General features: G+C 38.7%; 1 long non-coding RNA gene across 1 annotated transcript in view; it reads right to left on the bottom strand.

Annotated features, from left to right (window-relative positions):
* The window catches only part of LOC141731208 (uncharacterized), a 51630-nt gene extending 49466 nt beyond the window's left edge, over positions 1 to 2164 (bottom strand). The window contains exon 1 of the long non-coding RNA XR_012583192.1: positions 1994 to 2164. This is a non-coding gene — a long non-coding RNA (uncharacterized LOC141731208). The remainder of the gene's footprint in view (positions 1 to 1993) is intronic.
* Between the last annotated feature and the right edge of the window lie 21421 nt (positions 2165 to 23585).

The raw sequence follows: 23585 nt of genomic DNA, 5'->3' as shown, positions 1-23585 counted from the left end.
TTCTGCTCTCCACCTCCCATGTGACAGCCATAAACCTAAATCTTCCTTGGTGCTTTGTTAAATAACTTGAGTTGACTACTTGGTGGAATTTGAGAAAATTATTTATATTCCTGCCTCCTAAATCATTCTCTTTTTAACTGTCTAAAGGTCAGATGTCCCTGTGCCTTTGCTAACTAGAAGCACCATAAGTCAGTGGGAGCTGAGAATTTCCCTTCTCTCAGGATTATGTCCTTTAGCCAAATCTCAGGGAGAGTAATAAAGCTCCCTAATTGTGCTTATGGATTATTTGAATATATTTATTCTGTGAAATTAAACAAGCATCTCAGCAGTATCTTGAACACAACTTTACAAACTCTTGAAAATCTGAATCAAGTTGGTGAGGGATAAAACCACAGTGAACAGCAGTTAGCAGATCACTGGAATAGTTCCCATTAATTCTTGGAAATACTAAATTTTTGGCAGGAAACTTTCTAATACCCTCAAGGCTTTGTCTGTTCAAATTTCAATGAACAACTTCACTATAGTAACAGAATTCCATAGGGAACCCATAAGCTTCTGCTCTTAAGAGCTAGGTAAGAAGGGAAAAATAAATCACAACAAATAAGGGAAAGCATTCCTGAGTTAATTAAAGTGTTGTTATTTAATGTACTGTTGGATTTACTTTTTAAAATACACCCCTTATAGTTATAGGCTTAGAAACAATTAAGCCAGTTTGTGAATTTGCTTAGGAACAGATGCAGCTGAATATGTAAAGGATGAGAAAATAATCACTGGAATGAATGGTTCTCACCCTATAAGCAGTTCACAGTATATTAAAAATCAGCAGCCACATTTTCCTCCTCCTTACCTATTTCCTTCCTAATATTTGCAGAACTAGGTCAGACATAATGTATTTATACTAACAAAGTAAGAAAGTAATTTTGCCCTATTCATTAAGTTCATGTTTTTAATCATATCCTAAGTATATTAAAATATAGATGGAGCTCCAATCACTGATCATAAAGAAGAAGATTTGGCAAATAGTTCAGCAAACAGTTTCTACAGCAACAGGTTCAGCAAATAGTTTCTACATCAATCATGGCACGAGGATACCTTCTGGGCCAGATCTTTAACTGGAGAAACTTTAATGAAGCTGATTCTGCATCCCTGGAGGACACATCCTTCTCCTTTCATTCCATTTCTGTACCACCTACTTCCTGTCATTCCCTACATTCCATCTCCAGCACAAGGGAAAGATTCACCTTGTTGGTCTCTCACATCAAAAAACCCCACTGTGACAACTGGCCACACATTTACAGAACATGCATCATTCCCAGGATTCCAGGTTCTTTACAGAATCTATTTTATGGAATCGTTTTGTTCACAGCCAGCTCTGGAAGGATGCAGAGCATATAAATATACCCATATCGTTATATATAAAAATAGAAAGCAGATGCTCCGCACACTGAAATTCAGGAGATGAAGAGAATACTCTAAAATGTTTCTTCACTAGAAACCCTGCATAAAAGTACAGTTGTTGAAAACAAACTAAAAAATACAACCAAGGAGAAGTTGCTTTTAATCTGACATCAGAGGAGCCCTGAGAAGCTGTACTGGTTACTGTGGGTTTATTCACACCTTATTGGACACTATTATAGAAAAGAAGTCACATATGAAAAAAGGTTTTTCCAAAAAATCTTTCAGGTTAATCTGCCAACATTTCCTTCTTAGAAACCATATATTATTTGATTTCAGTCCTTCATATTCCTTCTGACTAGCCTGATTAAACTGATGTCTGAAACTGTAATGCCTGGACAACTTAATACTGAATCACATGTACATCATATTTCTCCACTATTTTTATTTAATTGCAGCAACTGAAAGATGTATTTAGTCAAAAAGACCAACCACCTCCCTCTTTACCTAGAAATTATTTTGATGGTTGTGGATGAAAGCTTTCCAGTATCAACTAAAGTCTTGCTATTCCAGTTCAAAGGGAAACTCAAACACATACCTCTTCCTGAAGCCACTCACAACTCTCTGGATTCTGTTTCATTACCCATTAGGAAAATGTTCAAGCAAGAAGGATTTTGGAATGTGACAGAATATCAACATCAGCTCCTGAAACAACCTCTATGAACATGGAAATTTCCATCATGCTTAGATTTTGAAAAAGCAGGCAATAATGGGCTCAGGTAAGGAGTTCTGGCAGGGCCATCTCTGTTTAATTTATGAGCTCAGTTATTTGCTTTACTTAGCATGCAGCCACAGGAAGGGAGAAGACCTTGATTATTTGCCTGCTGAGGTGCAGAGCACTACATCGAGCTGCTAATCCTAATATTAGACTGTACCTTTAGACTTCTATTTACTTTAAAAAAATAAAAAGAAAGAGGAGGGGGAATAGGAAGACTTCCCAAAAATCAGAGAGATAATTCTTAGCGACTACATTTCTGCATGGCCTGGCTACCAATAGCATGCAAAAAATTATACAATTTAATTACAATAGTAGTACTATTTTACTAAAATTCTCAGATTGTTCTGGAAAGAGCCCTGCATTGCTGGGTAAACATTTGCCACTTCCAGGAGGGGATTGCACAGATTTCTGGGAAGAGCACGGACTCTGGGCAGATATAAAACAAGAGGTGACTAGATCAGTAATCACCAACTCCCTCAACACAGGTTAGAGAGGAGCAAAATTGCACAAATATGAATGTACTGGGAGAAACAGAAAAAAGATGTCCTACCAACACATCAGTCATTAAATACACAGTGAGGCAGTTTCTACACAAATTCCAAATCAGGCTGCACAAGCAGCGTCCAAGCAGCATCCACTTCTGGCAATGATAGGATCTCTGCCTCAGCCAGGGCCAGACTATTTGCAGGGTGGATCAGTTTAAAAGTGAAAATTAATTTGCCAGGTGAGAGCCCTCATCTGCAGCAAGTTCATATTCCCAAAGTGCCAAACACAAAGACTTGGCAGCTGTTGAGCCTAATCCCAGTTTAGTGAACAACTCTCACGGCTCTGTCGCGGAGCTCCTGTTTTGCATCTGGAGATGGAGACAGGGCTGCCTAGATCCTGCCCAGGCTGCTGCACATTCAGAGATGATTTTCCTCATATCTGTGCCAGAAACATATGCACTGCTGCTCAGTCTACTACCTTTGGAAAAAGGAGGATTGCTGGGCTCAGATACAGAGATAACACCCCCCTTCCCAATCTGCCCTGTGAGAGCACCAGGCAGCACAGCTCTGACCCAGCCTCTGGCATCCTGCCTTCACACACAGCTGCAGTTTGTCTGTGCACACCAGCAGCTTCTGCTTTGAAACATCTCCTCCTCAGGCTGCTTTCTTTGCTCTGGTTAAATTCAGGGATCCCATAAACCTAATGAAGTTTCCCTGGGGAAATTTCAGAAAAGCCTGAGGAAGCTCTGTGTCCAAATACTACCAGAACTGCTGTTCAGCTGCCCATGCTCCTTTAGAAACTGCAGCCTAATCCTTTTAGAAACTGCAGCCTATTCTTCCCCTTGCTCTGGAGACATGGTTGTATTTCTCAAGTGACTTCCATAAATGCTCAGGAATTTAAAATAAACACAACCTTCAGGTGTCTCAGTAGCTCCGTGCTCCCTGGTCCATTCTCTTCTGCTCACTTGTGCTTAACAAATAAAGGCTTCAGTTGCTGATTAGTTCACTACTACTAAGTTATGTGCAGCTCATACTGCAAATTATTTGATCCTATCAGTTCCCAGCTGCTGCAGTTTCAACTTTTCTATTCTCTTTCCATGTCTGTTTGAACTGAAAACCTCGTCACCACCTATGCCTTAACTCTTATTATTTTTAACCAATGCTCTGGATGCATATATTACTGCTTCCTGCTGAATTTCCCTTGCATTTTCCTAATGCTGAGACCTTGTGTCCTGCCACAGTCTAATCCTAGGCAAAATGGCCTCAGCTTGTCTTCTCTAACAAACAAGAAAAACAAGTTCTCTGAGCCAAACTTCCTCCTAATTTACCCAGAAATGCTGGTTCCCCAATAGCACCATCAACAGAAATGGAGCTGCCAAAGGGGGACACAGCAAACCCCAGCTGCTGGCATTCGCCCTTTACAATATAGCAGATAATAGATTGTGATACTTCTCTATGAAAAATTCAAACAAAAAATATAGTTTGGTATACATACAGTTTAATTTGATGTGACTATCTTTTGGATAACTTCATCATCCACTTAATTGTACTGTTCTATTTACTGATGTTGCCAGTGCTAGGAGCCTGGATTTCTTGTTTATTAGAGCCAGCATAATGAAAGTTTGGGACATGATTAATTTTAATAGTTTAGCAGGGAACCTGAGGATTATGCATATTGGCTGTCAGGCTACAGATAAATTTTGTCCATTTGGTTGTAAAGATTTCTAAATAAAACCTGTTTTTTGCTATTTTAGAGCAAGAGTTGGGTGAAATAGTGTTTTCTAAGGAAGCCACTGCCTTAGATGCCCTGATTATGCAGCTGGGCTCAGGAGTACCAGACAGGCTGATACAACATCCCAGTTCTGATATCCCTCACACTGAGTGCTGGTGTAAGAGATTTGAGAAGGCTTTGCGGATGTACCAGCAGTTTAGAGCCAATTTGCCTGGCAGAATTCCAGAAGAGCCCAGGACAAGGAGTCAAGAGATTTGGACCTTACTCCCAGCTCTTTTAACAGCCACTTTTCCCTCCTGTGCCTCAGCTTCCCCAGCTGGAGTGCACACCATGTCGCTGATTTCCCCTGTGCAAGTGCTCATTACCGCCAGTTTTGGCAGCAGAGTGTTCCAGGAGGATCTGAAAGGGCTTGAGGAGTCCATCTGCAGGTGGAAGTGGTGCCTAATTGGCTCTGGACTTCACTGCTGAACACCCAAATACTCTACCAGTCTGCAGGGCAACACTTTTATTTCACCTTCAGACCTTCTGGAAACTGCAGACGTCCCAAGGGGAAAGGCTCTATGTGTGTGTTTCTTCCAAAATGGGGAGAAAAAGGGGAGATGAGAGAGAAGAAACTTTCTTTCGCCTGCATTATCCTAAGCTCTTCTGCTTCAGAAACATTATAATGTTTCTTTAACACATAAAAATTTCCTTAATATGTGAATTTGTATCTGGAGGCTATTCCTGCTTCTATTGTGACTTCCCTGCTTAGGAACTGGGCTGGAGAAAGGAGGTGTGGGGTGCATTTGTGGGATGGACAGGTCAGGCTCTGGCAACAGGAATTAAAAAGACCCTTGTTCTCGGCTCTTTTTCAAGCTACTTCATTTAATATAAATAATTTACACTGAAATGATTAATCAATGCACTCATTATACTTGCATGGTTACAAGGAAGTAAACAAGAGCCTGCAGAATAGCATGAAAGATGAACAATCTTATACCTCAAATCTACAAATTAATATATTAAGTGAACATCAAAATCGCTGAACAGAGACAATATTAACTCAACCCACACAAAGCAGCAGGCAGTATCAAGGCAATAGTGCATCTGTTCTAATATTCCACAGTACAGATCTTCACTTATTTGCCAAAAAATATCTATTCAAATTTAAAGGGAGTTGCAGAATTTGATGTTGACATAATGAAAAAGAATGGTTAACTCTATTTAAGAAACATACTTAAGTATATGTAAGAAGCACATCTATTTAACACAATTCTTATCAGTTTTTGCATTGATGGGTTTCTTGTTTGTATTAAATTCAAAGGATGTTTTTTAAAATATCACATGAAACTTTAAAGAAACTAACAAAATTCTTCTGACAAAAGCATCAAAAACATTCTTTCATGCTGAGTTTTTCTTATTTCCTATATATATTTGTTTAGTCCAAATTCCTACAAGCATTCACTTATAAAGTAATAGTAATAATTTCAGTATAAATTTATCTTTTCTCTTTCTTCCTCATATCTATCTCTTTTTCACTTTGAGTTACTGAATTCCAGCAATAAACATAGTAAAATAAGTAATGTGGATAAGACAGATAATGAGAAAATATGAGTTTGGATTGTAAATTGGCACTAATTTAATAATTAATCCACTTACCTAAAAAGTTTAATGGAAAAGTTTAATGGAAGGATAAACTTAACAGTTTTATCAGTCTACAGACAAATGTTGGTGCATGAGGAAAAGACACCAAGTGCATATCTCAATATACAAATCTTAGCAGCTGAGCAGGAAAAACAAACACTTATTTCTCACCATATCAGCTTATTCCCTGGAAATGTCAGGGGAGCTAGTCACACCCAGGGGATGGTAAAGGACAGCACAGCAAACCTCAGGTTAGAGAGAAAATGAGCAACAATTCATCAAAAGGCCATTCACTTGAAGAAAAAAACACTAAAATAAGTAAACATCTTAACGCAAAAGCAGAATTTTAACAAATTAGTATTTTCAGCTGTAGAGGAATTCCTCTTTGATGCCCCTAGAGGGATTGGACAACCCAGCCTTAACCTAACAAGGGACTGATGTCCTTGGCATCACCTTGAAGGCCCAGAAAGAGGAAATGTTGCTTGGTTGGTTTGGGAGGTTTTGTTTGTATTTTCTTTAGTTGTTGTGGCTTTCTCCTTTCAGGGCTCCAGTTTTTAATTTACAGCTGGGCTTTGGCCACATTTTCAAGACTGGTCTTTTGGTGGAAACTGGGGCAACCAGAAAGATTTGTGGAAAGGACAGGGAGAAAGGAAGCATGATTTGAAATGGGAAAACTGAAAGCAGAAGTACTCTTTACCCCTCAGTAAAACACTCAAAAATCCTAAATTTCAGAAAAATCCCTTATAATTGTACAGGAAAGCTGTGACAAAATGCATTTTGAAGAAGTAAGAAAAGTCCAAAATGCTACATTGAGGAGATTCTCTTAGACACACTTCCCAAGGGATCAGCCCTCCTGTAGTGAAAGGCTCATCAGGCTTTCTTGGACTGTTTTGGTCATCATATCTTACAAAGACACCAATTTCAGAGCACCAGCCTGTCCTCACTATTTAGAGTATAATCCTACCTACATTATCACACCTGCTTTCTCTCTGCTCCAAATGTTGGTGCAGAAGTAACTATGACAGAGTTTACAACAGGCAAATAAAATAAAACAATGCTTCCCTCACACCATTACAGTCCCCAAAAGAGCCATAGCCAGGCAAAAAAAAAATGGAATGGAAATTTTCTGTGCACATTAAGAACTGCAATAGGATCTCTTTGGGGTTTTTCTATTTTTAAAGGACCAAAGATTTGGAGTACACAGAACTTGTTGGGACACCTTGGATGGGTTTCGGAGAAGCCAACTTTACCCTGGCCATACCCCTGGGCTCTCCCTGAGGCAGTGAAAAAGCAGCTTCTCCTGAAAGTGACTTGGAACAGGAATCCTTGGTCCCCAAATCCTGTAAGGTTCAGGATACTCAAGTGAAAACATATGCTGTTGTTAACCTGTAATTCCAGCACACCTACCCACCCCAACTGTATAGAAATGCTCAGCTTTCTTGAAAATGATCCCTCACTCTTTGCAACCAGTAAATCCACCGCTGGATGCCTTTACCCAGAAAGCAGAACCTGGATCCCTGGAGCCTGGGACATGACAAACGGCACAGTGCATGTGCCACTGGCTTCGTTTGCCCCAACAGCACAGCTGCTTTCTGTCTCGCAAGAAAAATAAATATTTTCTCCTTTTATTTGTCCCAGTAGGACTGGGAATGTGAAATATTTGCTGTAAAATTTATGATGGTGGCACAATTTTCTCTCTATCGAAAGAGAAAGGCTGATGCATGAATAATCCATAGCCACTACAAACTGAACTCCTGATTAGAACTATTCGATACAAAATCAAGTATCTTACATAATTAAAGGAGGGGGGAGTGGTTCTTGGTGGTTCATACAGTAGAAGATGTCAAATCACTACTCAAAATAAACCTTATTCTCCTGGAAATTATCCAATTAAACATCTGACAGACACTGACAAATGTTGTATCCCCTTCCACAGCAGCTGAATCTTATGAAGAAACTGTGTACTGCAGGTTTGTATTTTTTTAAATGGCCTAGCAGAGACCTGAAATTCATCCTCACCACGTTTGTTTCCACTCACAAGTCTATAACCAAAGGCCACAAATAAAGCTATAAACCAAAACAGTTTCTCGTCTTTTTTTTTTTTTTTTTGCAAGTGTTGCATCTCATCCTCAAAATTGTACCAATTCCCAGGGATGAAGACAAGACAGTACCAGTCCTGTACTCCACACCAGGAGTCTTTACCCACATCATTCCTACCTAAGCAATTCTAACCTAATTTTGGGCACAGCAAGGAGCAGAGGGCAGGGCATGTGTGCAGATCCTCCATCCATACAGGGTGTGTCCATCTGTCCTTTTCCCAGCACAGGATCCAGCCATGAAAGCGGATTAAGGAAAAAGCTCCATCCCCGCTCCACGTATTGAGCTATGATTCATGTGCTGCTGCTTGAAGTATTCCTTTGTCCCATGGTATTTGTCATAATTAATATTCCTTTTCTGAAGACTGACCATCAGTGACCATCACTGTCCTGCTGTCATGGCGCTGGCTACAGGGCACACTAAGGTCCTAATAAAAATTTTTAACAGATAACTTTTGTACTAAGCAAAATCTCAGCGCAAATTAAAAAGATATACCCTACAAGGCACTTCATTTCAATCATCAAACCCATGTTATTCCTAAATGTACCCATAAAATTCAGAAAGCTTATTGCACTGAAAATGTGACAAACCCCCCCTAAGTTCTGAAACTGTAAAGAGCACACAGTTTTTCATCAAGATCTTCCACGATCATCCCACTGAAGGCCAGACCCCACAGTGAACTCCTTCTATGGGTTGTGGCTCCTGAAGTAATATTTCATTTTGAACAGTACAGATAAGAAGGAAGTGGGAACTCTTGTAAGCAGAAGGTGTTAATTATTCTACTTGTATAAAATAGCAATAAATTAATCAAATCTCTGGGTACTTCAGCAAAGTTGTGGCCAGCTCTAACATGACTTTATGTGCCCTGAAAGCTCTCAATGCATAATGGCAACCTGACTTTGAAACTGCCAGTTCAAAAAGCAGACAGATTAAAAAAGCAGCTCCCTGCCATTTTCCAGTTTCATTAAAATCTTTGTCTTTGGAATGAGACATTAGAAATGAAACGCTTTATATATTCATGAAATACAACCCAGCTGTTTGCCATGGTGACCTTTTCAGCATTCTGTGTTTCATATTTTGATAAGCCATGTACTGGTAAGAAATCTCTCCCACAGCTTTTGCCAGCAGCCCTGACTCTGAGCCCTGCATGCTCCCATATAAAGAAAAATAATGCAAGAATGTCAACAAGCAGCTATTTCAAAGCAATAAGATCTCATAGGATCTCACATTTCCTTAAACTCTGCAGAAGGCTAGTGTGCAGGTTTCATAGTACACAGGGAGTCTTGCCTCCTGCAGCCTTTATTAAAAACTACTCCACCAAAGGCAGTATCAAAAACCAGATCAAAAATAAATTTATTGGGAAAACTAAAGATACAATGCACCATGTTTTTCATATTCTTACAAGGGATTTTGAACTTGGGAATGTTTGTACCCACTGAAGCCTCCTCTGCAAGCACAGGCAGAAAAGCAAGTTGATTAGGTAACATTTAAGCACTGATACAAAAGCAGGAAGTGTACCTTCAAAAAAATCAGCAGATTCTGACTAAAAATTGTTCCAGAAGCTTTTGGGCTTTGGTGTAGACTACTGTGATTTTTGAGAACAGATAATTGCTTTAAGCTCAAATAATGGCATCATGTCTCAAAGGATTGCTAAATCTTTTGCAGATGATTATAGGAAATGGAGGTGTAATCTGCACTGTGGCTATTCAGTTTCTCTGTCCATTCTATTTTTAAGTTAAATTCTTATTTTTTAAAAAACAGACAAACCAATAAAACCCAAACAACAACAACAAAAAATCCTAGGGGGAAAAATTGGTATCTTTAAGATATTTATATCAAATGCAAAATTTAATCACTGAAATAACCAGAAACATTGAAAATAATATAACAACTGTTTCATAAATTGACAGAAGACATTGAAATCACATTCAAAACCAGCTTTGTTACTGATAGTGACTTTAAAAGGCTCTGCCAGTTCAAAAAATTGCTGTTCTAAAGGTGTTGAAGAATAAAAAATTACACATTCAGTCCTTAAAGTTAGGTATTTGACACTATTGCTCCTTTTTCACAATCCAAGAATCCAAACCCAGAGTTGCACCTGAAGGGCTGAGTCTTTTCTTGGCCCAGCAAGAGGCACCTGGACCAAGGTTACCCCCAACAGGAGCTGGGGTTAACAGGAGGTCAAGAAAGGAGAATTTTTAGGTAGGTGCCAGAAATGGACAACTGAAGTAACCTGAAAATGAGTAGCCCTGCTTAGTTAGAAGACAGATTTTTAAATCCTTGTCATTTCCATCACTTCTACTGATGCCCATTCTTAAAATTCTGTTTTCAATACCACTTCATGGGGATATGCTCAAAAGACTATTCTGTATTGCATTAAATATGTGAATTTCTATTCATAAATTCATATTTCCTCAACATGAGCAGCATCAGCCTAATACAGAAATTATCATTGGGAAGTTGGGTTATCCTACCCACCACCATGTAAGATACATGTAGTTTTGGTTGGGGGTTTTTGGTGTCTTTATCCTTTCTTTTTAAAACAAATCTCCATTTCTAAACCTGTGTGCATTTAAATTCATACCCTCATTACTTGCATCAGCAAAAGTGTTTCACATTTAATTATATGGCACAGGCTGTCAAACATACAGATCCTTTTGTAGTGTAACTACTTAAACATATGGATGGAAACCAAACTAAAATATCACTGGAAGAAATTCTAATATTGAATAAAAGACTTTCTTATCTCACACAAGAGTACATTACAAAACCACAATTTTATTATTTAGTTTATTGTTTTAAATTAAATAGAACAAAGTGGCTACTTCATCTTGCTGATTTAATAAGTTAATAAAGTCTTCTGGCAAACATATATTTGATGTATTGTGGAACACAAAAGCTCCTTCTCATGTTGAGGAAAGTATTAAAAAAATCTTCCAGGGAGATGCTGCACCCTGCACTGTACTTTATGAAGCCAATATTTACCAACAAGAGGGACTTAAGTGATTCTCTGACACAGCCTTTCCCCAAGCTTTATTTATGCTTTCCCTGTAACATGGTAAATTCTCTGCATTCTTACAAATATCTTCCTGCCTATCACATTTTCAGGTGGGGTAGGGATTATTTTTAAACATTCCATTTGATCAGCAGTCAGGAAAAAACTGTAACAGCAGATGCAGAAGAGCATCCCATGAAGAATGAGAGAAGTCTCCTACTCTCAGGTGGCAGAGGGATCAAAGTGCCCAGTTCAGGTCTCTGCCAGCTCCACCCTCAAACTGGGTTTTCCTTCCCTTACAGCCATAAAAATATAGTGATAATTAAGATTATTAAAATGGCTGAGCTTATCAGATGCTTCTATGAAGCTGTTATGGTTTTAGTTTAGGGATTTTGTTTTGGATTTTTTTTGGTTTTTTCATCAAAACATGCAGCAATTAAGAATGTCTATCAGGCTATTAACACAGCCAAAAAACAGGATAAAATTTTGGAGAGAGTCTGTTAAGTGGCACTGGGTGATGAAATTCTTGTCAGTGCGGACCTGATAAAGTTTTAATATAACTGAACTATGTCTTGGTATTCTTGCAGTTAACTAAACACCTTCATACATGCACTCCTCCTCACCAGGGAGCTGAACTTCTCTGGTATTATAGCTGAAACTGCTAAAAACATCTAGAATTATATATATATATAATTCAGAAATGACATCAAATTAAAAATGGTCTGTCAGAAAGATTGCTCAAAAATGAGAGGCTGTCTGTCCCCAGACTCCACCAATGTACATGGTGCCTGTGAAATATGAAAACTGGAAAATAACCTTGAGCTGCCTCTGTAGCAGCTGGTGTTCAGGGAAATACTGAGAATTTCTCAAAAAAGCAAAGACCACCTTGACTAGGACTTTTCCATATGTAGTCCTTAGGGTCTTCATTATGCACAGCCCTTAGTATGTGATGGAAACTAATCAAAGTGAGACAATATTAGGCCAGAAAGGCAAAGCCAGGCAAAAGGAAAGAAAAATAGAAACAGACAGCGTTATATGTCCGCATGAGGAAATTAAGACGTGACTGGAAAGGAGCAAAAGTCAATTAGAGGGGAGATAATCAGAAAGAGAATTTGAAACAAGGCCTTTCATTTTCTCTGACATTGATTCTAAAATCTTGAAAAAATGAGCACAGTTCTAATGAATGTTATTTAAAAATAATTAATATATCACAACCAAGCGTGTCAGAGAAAGATGAACATTGCAGCCTTAGAAGTATTTTTTCACTCCCTGCAGAGATGTGCCTCCTGTGAAGGAAGCCAGAGCTGGAGGAAACTATAAATATGTTTGTAATAATATAATGTAATAAAATAATATAATAAAACTAGACTATAAACTCCTAAGCTTAGGTCAGATAAGGCAAACATTTGCCCTTACAGATCAATGACAATAATAGAATTATATTTGCTCAGTCATCTCAGGAAGAAATGCAATGTAATTAGGCAATGTTTTTGCATAATTAATTGCCAATTAACTTCTTTAACTTCATGACTTCAAAGAAAGGCCAAATTAAAGACATTTGCTATGTACTACTCAGCCCATCAACAAAAAAAAACTGAACTGGTTTGGTTCTTTAAGTCGTAGGACTGGATGAAGGTTGAATGAAAACAAACCCCAAAACACCCTGAAATGAAAGGAGGGAGAGGGGGCTGAGGCAGATTTTGCCCACTAAGTTCACTTTGAAAATCTTGTGTCTGCTTTTCAGCTGCCACCAGACACCAAAGCAAGAAACACCCTGGGAAGTCACTGAGCTCATGGGAAATTCGTCACAAATCACAAGAGATCCAAGAGTTCAGCCCCTATGAAAGGATAAATTAATTGGAAGGGGGCAAGGAGTGTAGGAATGGGCATTTCAGAGAGCTGAGAATGACTATTTAAATATTAAAGCCCAGGAAAACGTCTTACAAATAAAAAACCTCACACAAGTCCAATAACCACACTGTGACAGGGTCAGTAGATCAGAGCTGCAGATAAATAAGTTGAGTGCTGTGAAGACCACGGCTAACAAGAGTACATTGGAAAACACACGCTCTTATCACACATGATTGAAATCATGATTTATGGAAAGAGCCTAAAACCATGCAGAACTAAGATTTTTGTGGGTTTCCATAGGCAAGGGTCAGGCCCACATTTTGGGAAGGCACAGGTGTGGCAGGGGTGTGGTGGAGAGGGAGTGTGTGAAATTTTAAATTTAATTTAACTTAATTTTGCTTTATTTTGTTTAACTCCTTTTTTTTTTTTTTTTCATTTCCATCATGGCTGCCTTATTTAGTTCCATATAAGTAATTATGGAAATGGGCTGAGTAGGTGACATCTGAGATTTCAGAATTAACCTAAAATATGCACCGAGCCTTCCACTTCTCAGAGCAGACAGAATGGGAGGCTCCCCACAGAGTACCTGTGAGGCATGAAGGTACCAGAAGATGAATAAAAAATACATTTGTAGCAGCTATTGTAGCCCCTTTCCATGTCAGAGGAAAAATTCATCCCTGGGCATCTTGGCTATCCATCCCAGCTTTTGAGCATGGTGCTCATGGTGCCTTCTTCACAGGCAACAGCACCAAGGGCTGGCTCACAGCTCACATTTACTTTACAGAAGCCAGACTAATTTCTTCCTCTCCTTCTCTTTTTCAAATCAGGTTGTAATTTTTTTGCTGGGAAACTACAGAATTACCGAGCAGTGCAGACAGAATTACACAGGGCAGAGCCACCAGCTGCAATCAGGAGCAATGTCTCTGTACTTAAGCACACACAAGGTTTCTCACACCCTGTATGGCACAGAGAAACCTGAAATGTGGAATCACCAGCAGATCACTGCGACATTAAAATAAAACTTGTCAGTATTCATTTGTGGACATACGGGATGCATTCCATATCTCCTTTTGCAAGGAGAACAACTCTCCCAACCTGCACAGTGGTTCCAACATCAGGGATGGACTAAAATCACCCCACCTGCAGCTGGAGACAGCCCTGCCCAGTGACACATCCAGGATTTGCCAATAATTGTGGAAAATGCACAAAGAAAAGCAGCAAGGCCTCACATTTCCTCTCCACACACTGCCAATCCACAGAGTTTAGTCAAGGCATCAAAACTCCCTCAGCCTTAACAAAGGCATCACTGGGCTCAGGATCGTCTCATCACTAGAACATATGTTTTGCTGGATTGGAATTGTGAAATTTAGGTTGTGAGTTCTTGAAACACTATGGCTAAAAGGAACCAGAGATCCAGAAATGGCTGAAACCCACATTTTGAACTCATGTTGGTGGCATCCAACCCCATATTCACCCTCACTCACAATAGGTGAATGAACCAGAGCAGCTCAGGTTCCTCAGACACTGCAGGAACATCAGGGTCACCCAGGCCTTTCCACAGCTGTATTTCCTCAGGAGGGATTAGGAATGAGGCACAACACAGCCTGTCCACATTACCCACAGACATTTTTAGCAAGGTAGCCAAATTCAGTTTGTTATGACTTGAAGGGAGATTGAGCTGCTTGCTCAAAATTTTGTCTGCTCACACCCACCAAGTGAACCCACCAGAAAGGGTGTTACAAACAACTGAGATCTTTAATTTAATACCTAAATATTCTGCTCAATTCAAGAAGAATTTGGGACAGTTTGCGCCTGAAGTCTCTCCTTTGCTCACACAAACTGAAGATTGTGAAAACGATTTGTCAGATATTTCTGCAAGCTTTGGGGGTTTTCCTCCTTTTTTGTGGCTGATTTTATTGGGGTTTTTTAAATAATCACAGTTCACTAATTAGTAATAGTTAACTTACACTGTTAAACATTTAATTCTCAAATGCACTCTGGTTTGTTTTTGTTTGGTTTTTTTTCCCACCAGGGAAAGTCTGGTTTTCACAAACATTATTGCTACATATTTAAATTTGAGACAGGTTCTGCAGCCAGCAGGTGCTCTTCTGTCAGGTAAATTGTAATAATGAATATCTGCCTTCTAAGGTAAAGCTGGGCAAGGCATTTTGTTTCCTAAGTGACAAAAGGGTAAATCTATCTGCTGGACCAAACAGCCTTCACTAGAAGCACACAGTACCTCCAAAAAAAATAGCAGTGAGCAGATCTGAGCTTATTAGGTACTTGTCAATACTGGGCAGCTGCACCTGATGCAGGTGACAGCAGGTAAAAAGGATGGCTTTAATATTGCTGCCAGCAATCCAGTTAGGCAGGGAGCAGAGATATTGGAGTGAGCAGCACTGCTGCACACTCAGCTGGCCCTCAGCTCTCCAGTTCTCCTACAGAGTACAGAGTTTTTCATATTTTGGCCACATAATTATCATGTGAGACAGGGGAACTACCCCTCCAACCCACACAAATGTGGTTTTTGTGCGTCAAGTTCCTTTAGTCTAATAAGATCCCCTAAAAAGAAACTGTACTAACTTTGTGTTGGCATTTGTCAGAAAAAAACAATTAAAAATATAGATGGAAGAAGATATTTTAAGGCCATTATTATTGTGGAGTCCTTTGGCAGTTACTTTTCCCAATAATTTTATCCTGTGTCTTGAACTACTGGAGTTTTACTAGTCTTGTGTCTATAAAGACCCAAACCACACTTTTTTCCAGTAATTTGGGACAGAATTTGCTCCTCTATCATCATGCAGCCCCAGTCTCTCCAGTACCTTTTTAACTATTCCAACAGTTTTTGTGCTGTTCCATTAGTTTAACAGGGTTTACAAAAACCCACAAAACATCAGCCATTAGAGAACACTAATTTGTGAGGAGAATTCACATAGAATTGTTGAAGAGAAAAACAAAATACTCAGAAGCAGCAGATTTCCTGGTTTTAATTTAATAATTTAAAAAGACAGATCTTTATAAATTTTATAACTGTTTATAAATATTAGTGATAGGCTGTTAGATTATAAAGAGCACATTACTAATAAAAAGAAATATTTGAATCTTTATTTCCAAAAGCACAAAACTAGGGACAACCAGACTGGTGTTGCTGAGTTACTCAGCACATTGGTCTGGTATTTACTGGTATTTATTTAATTCTAGCCATCTAATTTTAATTTTCAAAGACATTTTCAGCTTAAACAACTTTCATGATTCATCTTTAATCTCTCAGCAATGATGCTACTTACTTTTGTTATGTTTTTTCATTTGATAGGAAGATTTTACTATAAAGGAACATGAGCTTTTATGAATGAGTTACACAGGAATGGCATTTAGAGCTGATGCTTAGAAAAGGAAAAACGATTACAAATATTTCATTAAACTTCATTACATTTCTGCCTTTCATGTAAGTGAACTGCCTTTCTTTCTCATTGTCAGAAATCTACATTTGGAATTGTACAGCGACTGCTTTCTTAATTATGATCTCGCTCAAACTCAATTGAGTTTCTCTCTGTCTCTATTTCTTCCTTTTCCTCCTGCTGCTGCTAATTAAGATAAATATATCAGAAGTGCTATTGCTGAAGGGGAAACTGGAGTAAGTGTCATTCGCCCCTGTGATATTTCCCATTTTGCCATGAGCTGTCAGTAATGATTTAGGACCAAGTGCCAAGGATCATATTAATCTTGATAAAATTAGCAAATGCTCTGTGATGTTGACATCCTTTGGTGCTAAATGACATTCCCCTGGCTGGACCATTACCACTGAGGAAAAAATACTCTTTTTTTCCTCTGGGGATAGGAAATGAGGGCATAAGGTGAACATGGATTTTTGTTCCCCAGAAAGGCTGAAGGACAAATTCAAGTGTTCCTTGCTCTAAATATTTAGCCTTTGTTTCAGCATCACTGGTGAAAATCTGTGACAGACTCTTAAATGATATAAAAAAGCTCTTCTGAGGCCAAGGGATGAAGGAGGAGAGAATTCTATTATATTTCTGCTTGATGAAGGAAAACTGTTATACAAGGAAATACTGTGAGAGGAAGACTGTCTTTGTAAACAATTTACAAGAAATAAAACCTTTTTTCTATAAAAATGCAACCCTTCCTGCAAACAGACATATGCACATGTCCACCTCCTGTACATCTTCCTGGACACAGGATTTTCCTAAGACTTTCCAAAAAATCTGTACAGCAGCCACAGGCAAAAATCACCTCCAGGACAAATGACTGTGTCAGGCTGAGCAGGGCTGTCCCATTCCTTCCTTCCTTTGTCCACATCACTCAAGGCATCTGTACATCTTTTTTCAGTCTGAGGACGAAAGAACTTTCGGTTCTCTCTGAGTACAACCTCCCCCAGTCCAGGAGACACAGTAAGCAAACCAGAGCTTTGTTGTTCTTGGGTTAAAAGCTTCATTAACCAGCTATTAAAATCAGTTTTCTTTGCACCCCTGGGCAGGCAAGAGGTCAGCTTGTGAGATTTGTTCATCTATGTGATGATCCACACTCATTTTATGGTCATCATGGACATTTCCACTCCTCACAAGGGCTTTTTTTCACCTTACACATGACCAGAACCACTTCTTATAGGACCAGAGACACGAATAATGGCACACGGTGCTAAAAACTTATCACACACTTCCAAAACTGACCTCAAACCTTTCAACAGAGCTCATATCTGACCCGACAGCTGAATTCAGCTCCAGTGAGCAGCAGATCTTTGCTTTCTTTGAATAAATACGCTGATATTTGAGGAGGGGTAATGCTCAGGCTCTGTCTGCACAAGAACCTGGTCCCTGCTCCAGAGCTCCAGCCTGAGCGTGGCCATTGGCAGGATCAGGGTTTGCCATAGCTGTGCTAACGCATCTTAATACTGAAGTGACCCTCAGTAAATTCTAGAGTTTATAGATTTGCTGCCACTGCAATTTAAAAGTAGACAGTTCTCAGCAAAGCTGAATTAACATGTGTCAGCACAGATTTACACAGGCTTAGCTGATAACTTCCTGGCGGAAAAGGAGGAAAAAGTTATTTTTAAATGAAAGCCTGGAAGTTGTAAGGCAAATGTAGAATGAAGGGAGAGGTGCAAACACCTTCTCAAAAGGAACCCAGCTACAAGTGTCATTTTTACACTTCTGATTTTCATCTGGAAGGATTTTTGTTGGAGCTTTAAAATTTTAAACACACATAAAATAATTACTATATAAATGCTACAGAATGTGATAATGAAAACATTAAAGGAGATCCATTATGTTTGGTAAAAAGTGTCAGACATGATTCCATACTCTCACTGAAACTGTTGAATTAGACTACATATGGTGTATGAAATCGTTCGACAAGTTAAAAGCCCCATGATTTCGCCTATAAAGTTTATGTAGTCTACTGACTGGCTGTTCCTTAGTTTAATTTTCACTTTAAAAATAGGGAATGTGAGATAGGATATCTCTCACCCTATTTAAGGCTGGCTGCTATGACTGATTAAGGATACTACCTTTGCTTCCTGAGTACATTAAAGTCAGGGATGATAATTCTTGCAATACTAATTTTTAAAAGCTTTGCATTAACATAGAAGAGAAATCTGTTAAAAAGCCCAAACCAAGAAGTGTTCAGGGACATTCACATACAGACAAAAATGTGAGCATCAGTATTTAAATTTGAAGTAAACTCATGGATGGCTTAATACATATGCAGGAGTGTTTAAAAATATAATTATCCTATATTCACACTTCTTATTTCCAGTGGAAAGATGTGTGCATACAGCTTTCATAATCCCTGGTGAAATAGGAATGAATGGATCATGTAAGATTCAGATTTTGAGAGCAAGATGCTGTTGGAATAAAATATTTACCTAAGAAAAATATTCTCCACAAAAGGCAAATACAATCTAAAAAGATCTTATCAGTGGGCAGCTGGCTCTTCATACAGAATATCTCCACCAAATCCCATAAGATGATGATTCATCATAGACTCTCCTATGATTTCCATCCCTTGGATAAGGCCACACTGTACTGAATAAGATTCAGAAGACAAATTGTCTTCAGTATTATGGTGGCACATTTAAAGACTGTAACCCATGGCCAGGGCTTTTAATGTTGACTATTGAGAAACTCTTCTGTAGAGCCAAATACACTCCAGAACGTCCCCCTAAGTTTTCTCAGCAGAGAACTTTGGGCATTGCAGCTCCAATCCTCAGCCACTTTGGGGAAAAAAAAAAAAAACTGCTATAAATTCTTAAAACTATTGCTGTCTTCTCTTCAAACTATTGCTGTTACTTATTTACTTCAATCCAGGACTATTCCTGCTCCAGTGCAGAGATTATAAGAGATACTTATGGAACAAGTGACTTTTTTTTTTCAATTTTTTAAAAGCATAATAATTATTTCCTTGTTCTTGCATAGGACGTATAGGCAGCTACAGGTTTCTTACCAGGAAATTGTTTCAATCACCCAGCAAAATCTTTGCAAAAAATAGCACATTTTTATGGAAAGGACTATGGATTCTGAAGCAGGATGAGAGAATACTAAAGGAAAAAATTTCAGTATAGGAAGCTGTCCTAATATCTACAAGTGACACAGCATGTCAGCTCTTACTCAAGAGGATTTTAAAGACCTTTAAAATGTGCTCAACTCTTTCTTGCAGCATAACAAGAGCTAAATGCTTTTAAATTCTAAGATATTTCTTCTGAACTACAACTCCTGTTGTCAGTCCAGTTCTCAACAAGACATTCTATCAATCATTCTACCAGAAGGAAACCCTGCGTTTGCAGACACTACTGAAATAAGTCTCATGTTTCATTCATAACATTAATATTTATACTAGAGCTCTCCTTGTAACCATGACAAGCAATTAAAGAAACTAAAAGCTATCAGGAAATCCAGTTTATAAGAGAAGGTTTGTCAACTTCTATTATCTGTGCAAGACTGCAACAGTCATGGAGCAATTCAGCCCTCACTGCTGAGGTACAAAAGTTTAAGAGCTCCCAGCCCCATTCTGGAGTCTGCAACTCCACAGGTGAGACAAAGGGAGAAAGAAATAGGATTCCTGCAGGGACAGGGATGTGCATCACCTTTTCTCACCCATTACATACTGTAACGCAGGCACTGCCATCAAAGAAACAAATAAAAAATTTTAATGATGCTGGAACACTGATGAACTGCTCACTGCTATCAAGGGCAGCTTGCATTTCTTGTAAATTAAGAACAGCAAAATCACCTCCCGTGTCTGCCTAGTCTGTATCCATTCATGCTAGGAGAATGCAAAATCTTTCACATAGGTTTGGGATCATCCAGCTGCCAACAAGAACATAGAAATATTTAAACAATTCTCAACCACAGCTCAGACACAAACTTTGTAAAGCTGAGTGGGCTTGAACATGAAATATGGACTGTTCTACTGTAAGGAGAAATAGCAGGAAAAAAGTATCACTGAGAGCAGAAGCAAAATTCAAGGTCTTCAATTTGAGTCAAATAGACTGTTTATTTCACCAAAGAGCAAAATGAAATATTGAACTATTTTGATTAATAAGGTTAGACTTTGTCATAAAATCAAACCTGTGTTCCACAGGTAATCCAGTCATTTCAAAATTCAAATCAGTATGAAAAGCCTGAACTGGAATTAAGAAGTCATCTGAACAGTTCCTTGGTTTATCTTTATAACTGGAAAAAGAAAGAAATTCTGAAGGTATTATTTTAACTTCACCCTGCTGAAAAATCAACCCAGACTTTCTGAAAACATTTTGTATTTGATGAAATTGCCATTTGTGATCAAAAACAGTTGTTGAAATTTCCATCCAGCTCCAACAAAGATGTTTTCAAATATGTTCTCTATATTAAGCTCATTACTTTGATTTTATAAAATGTCAGACAGTAAAATTTAGCACAGATAATAATGTAAATGAGAAAGCCTGTAAAACCTAAATTGACATGCTATCTTAGAGTTGGAAGAGTACTTTCAGCTTATTCTTTTGAATACTATCAATTTTTCCATTCAGTTCAATGTAACTATCAAGCAATTAGCAAACCAATCAGAAGATTCTAAATTTCAATTCATTTTACCAAATCTCCACTGAAATGTTAAATTAATTTCGTTTACAGATTACTATGGGCTTAGAAGCCCACTGTGATCCCCCTGCTTCTGCTTAGCCAGGAGGAGCTGGCTAATAAAGAGGAATTACTATTTGCAGCCAGTGTGATGGATTTCATAAAATTATTGATTTCTACTGGTTTACTAATAATTGTACTTCACCTATAAGACATCACATATGGCCAGTGGGTCGTTTAGTTCTTTTCCAACTGCGTGTTCTTAGCAAAATTCCTGTCTGTTTTCTTCCAGTCATGTAATTGTCCAGTTTATGCAGCTTGAATGACTGAAAGAAACACCAAATTCTCCCCTAAAACATCTTCTTATGTGGCAGCAGCTCTCTGGCCACAGAGAGGAACATAATTTTCCCAGGCATCATTCTAGGAAGGGCTGTGAGAAGATCAGAGAAAAGAATGAGAAACAATTGCTGCACCCGGTATTGTGAATATATGGAATGTGCTATGGAGATTTGTTAACCAAAGGGTGGTTTCTTAATTAGCCAATAGTGGTGGTGTTTTGATTGGAGGACCAATTAGGTCAAGCTGTATCATAACTGTCTAAAAAAGTTGTAAAAGTTTTTGTCTATAAAAGTGTGGGCTTCTCAAGAAAGATTATTATTCAGCCCTCTGTAAATGCATGGAGTCTATGCAATTAGTTGCCCAATCCTGTCCCATTATGCTGACATCCATCAGTTTAGAACAAATGTAAGTGCCCAAAGTATGCAATTATGGGTTAATGAGAGGGATTTGTACTTTGTGCACACAGACACCAAACCCCCAGTCGATACTAAAGACAGGAATTCTTGGAGGAGATAAGGAGCTGGAACACAGAGATTAGCCTCACAGATAAACCAGGAGATAGCTGAAACACTCTTTGATTTGATCTTCTCACCCTGCCCTATTTAAAACGGGATATAAGATGACCTGCAGAGAATGATCACGCGAGAGAGGCACTGCTGCCATCCCACAGCTTCCAGCAGAGCATTCCTGATGGGAATTTCAGAAGTAACAACACTCAGAGCGTGAATGTTGCTCGCCAATCAATATTTCCTAGTGAACAGATCTGCTTCCCCTACGTGTGCATAGAGGAAAGACTTCTCACTGCAAAAATATAATTGTCAGTGCACACATAACATCTCTGGGGAAAGTAACTTTTTCCCCTCTAAATAAGGAAAGCTTAAACAAATACCTAAACAAGTTGCTTCACAGGGAATTTGAGAGACATCAGAAAAATGTGTGTGGAACGGATGAAAAATCAAAACATTTATTTATGTAAGGTCAGTGGGATCTGGAAAAAGAAAAGAACTGTCCATTTCCTGTTTCCTACATGAGGCAGTTAGAATGCTTTCTTATTCACAATTAAAACACATGAGCAATGCATTTTTACTCTATTTCAATTAGGATAGAAAAGAGTGAGAGAATTGCCTGTAGGAATACTGACTGGAGAAGAAGTATAAGATTTTAAAATCTTGAAGGTGGTGTTAAACCAAAACCAATTTTTAAAAATTCAAATCTTCCTTTCTTTTTTGACTTGCAAATTTCTTTACAAAAATCCAAGCATATTGTTACACTACCAGGTTATGATACAGTGTGGTTTTACTTTTGAGACCCAGATTGTCATTGCTCTAGGAAAAGAACAAAGAATCTAATTTTCAGAAGGAGTGAACACACAGAATTTTTGCTGGAGTCAAGAATAGCTGTAGGCATTTGAGATCTCTTGAAACAAAATGTATCATGCTCAGCCATTGCTCAGAGTCTTGTGCCTGTTTATGTATAAACAAAAAAGAAAGAGGGTTATTCCCATAGGTTGGACTAGATTTCCTTTTAATTACTTGATGCCAAGCATAGATATTTTGCCAAATTCCAAAGAAAAGTCAAAATTCCCTTGAGCACAGGTTCTCAGGTACCTTTCCAGCATCATGTATTATTTCAAAATGTCTTTTAACAAAAAAGGTCGGGGCATGTGTTTGGATGAGGGCAGAATGTGCCATGCTCGTACCCTCACCGAGGCTGGTGGGAGCTCAGGGCACTCAGAGTGCTCTGAGGGGTGTGAAGCACTTCCCCCGTGCTCATCCTGGAAATCTCTGCCTTCCAATCATCCCCTGCAATCCTTAGCTTGTGCTGTGTGTGTGCACAGCTCCCAGTTGAAAGAGCAGCTTGCAGGAACTTTGAAAACACAAACATGAGGATTTCAATCTGATAAGTGAGCTCTGTGTTCTCATAGACTCTCGCCTGGGGCAGCTCTGATTTTCAGTGATTAACAAACAATTGCAGTGATTTCTATAGTTCAGCATTTGCCACGAAATGAGGGAGCTAACACTTGTCACTGTACCATGCATAGGGAAAGGGAGATCTTGCAACTCCAGCATCCATCTCCCTTATGCCTTGAATTATATCCTCCTCAAAAGGCATAAATGCTTTCAAGCAATGGTGCAGATAGGAGCTAATACAAAACATTAGCAAAGGTGTAATTTCATCTTGCCCTTCTCAGTGAAGACTTGCAGAATTTCATTTCCAAAGG

This window comes from Zonotrichia albicollis, chromosome 19 (assembly GCF_047830755.1).
Source record: "Zonotrichia albicollis isolate bZonAlb1 chromosome 19, bZonAlb1.hap1, whole genome shotgun sequence".
Lineage (NCBI taxonomy): Eukaryota > Metazoa > Chordata > Aves > Passeriformes > Passerellidae > Zonotrichia > Zonotrichia albicollis.
Note: the sequence above shows the minus strand (reverse complement) of the source record. Positions and strands in the feature narration are given on the sequence as shown.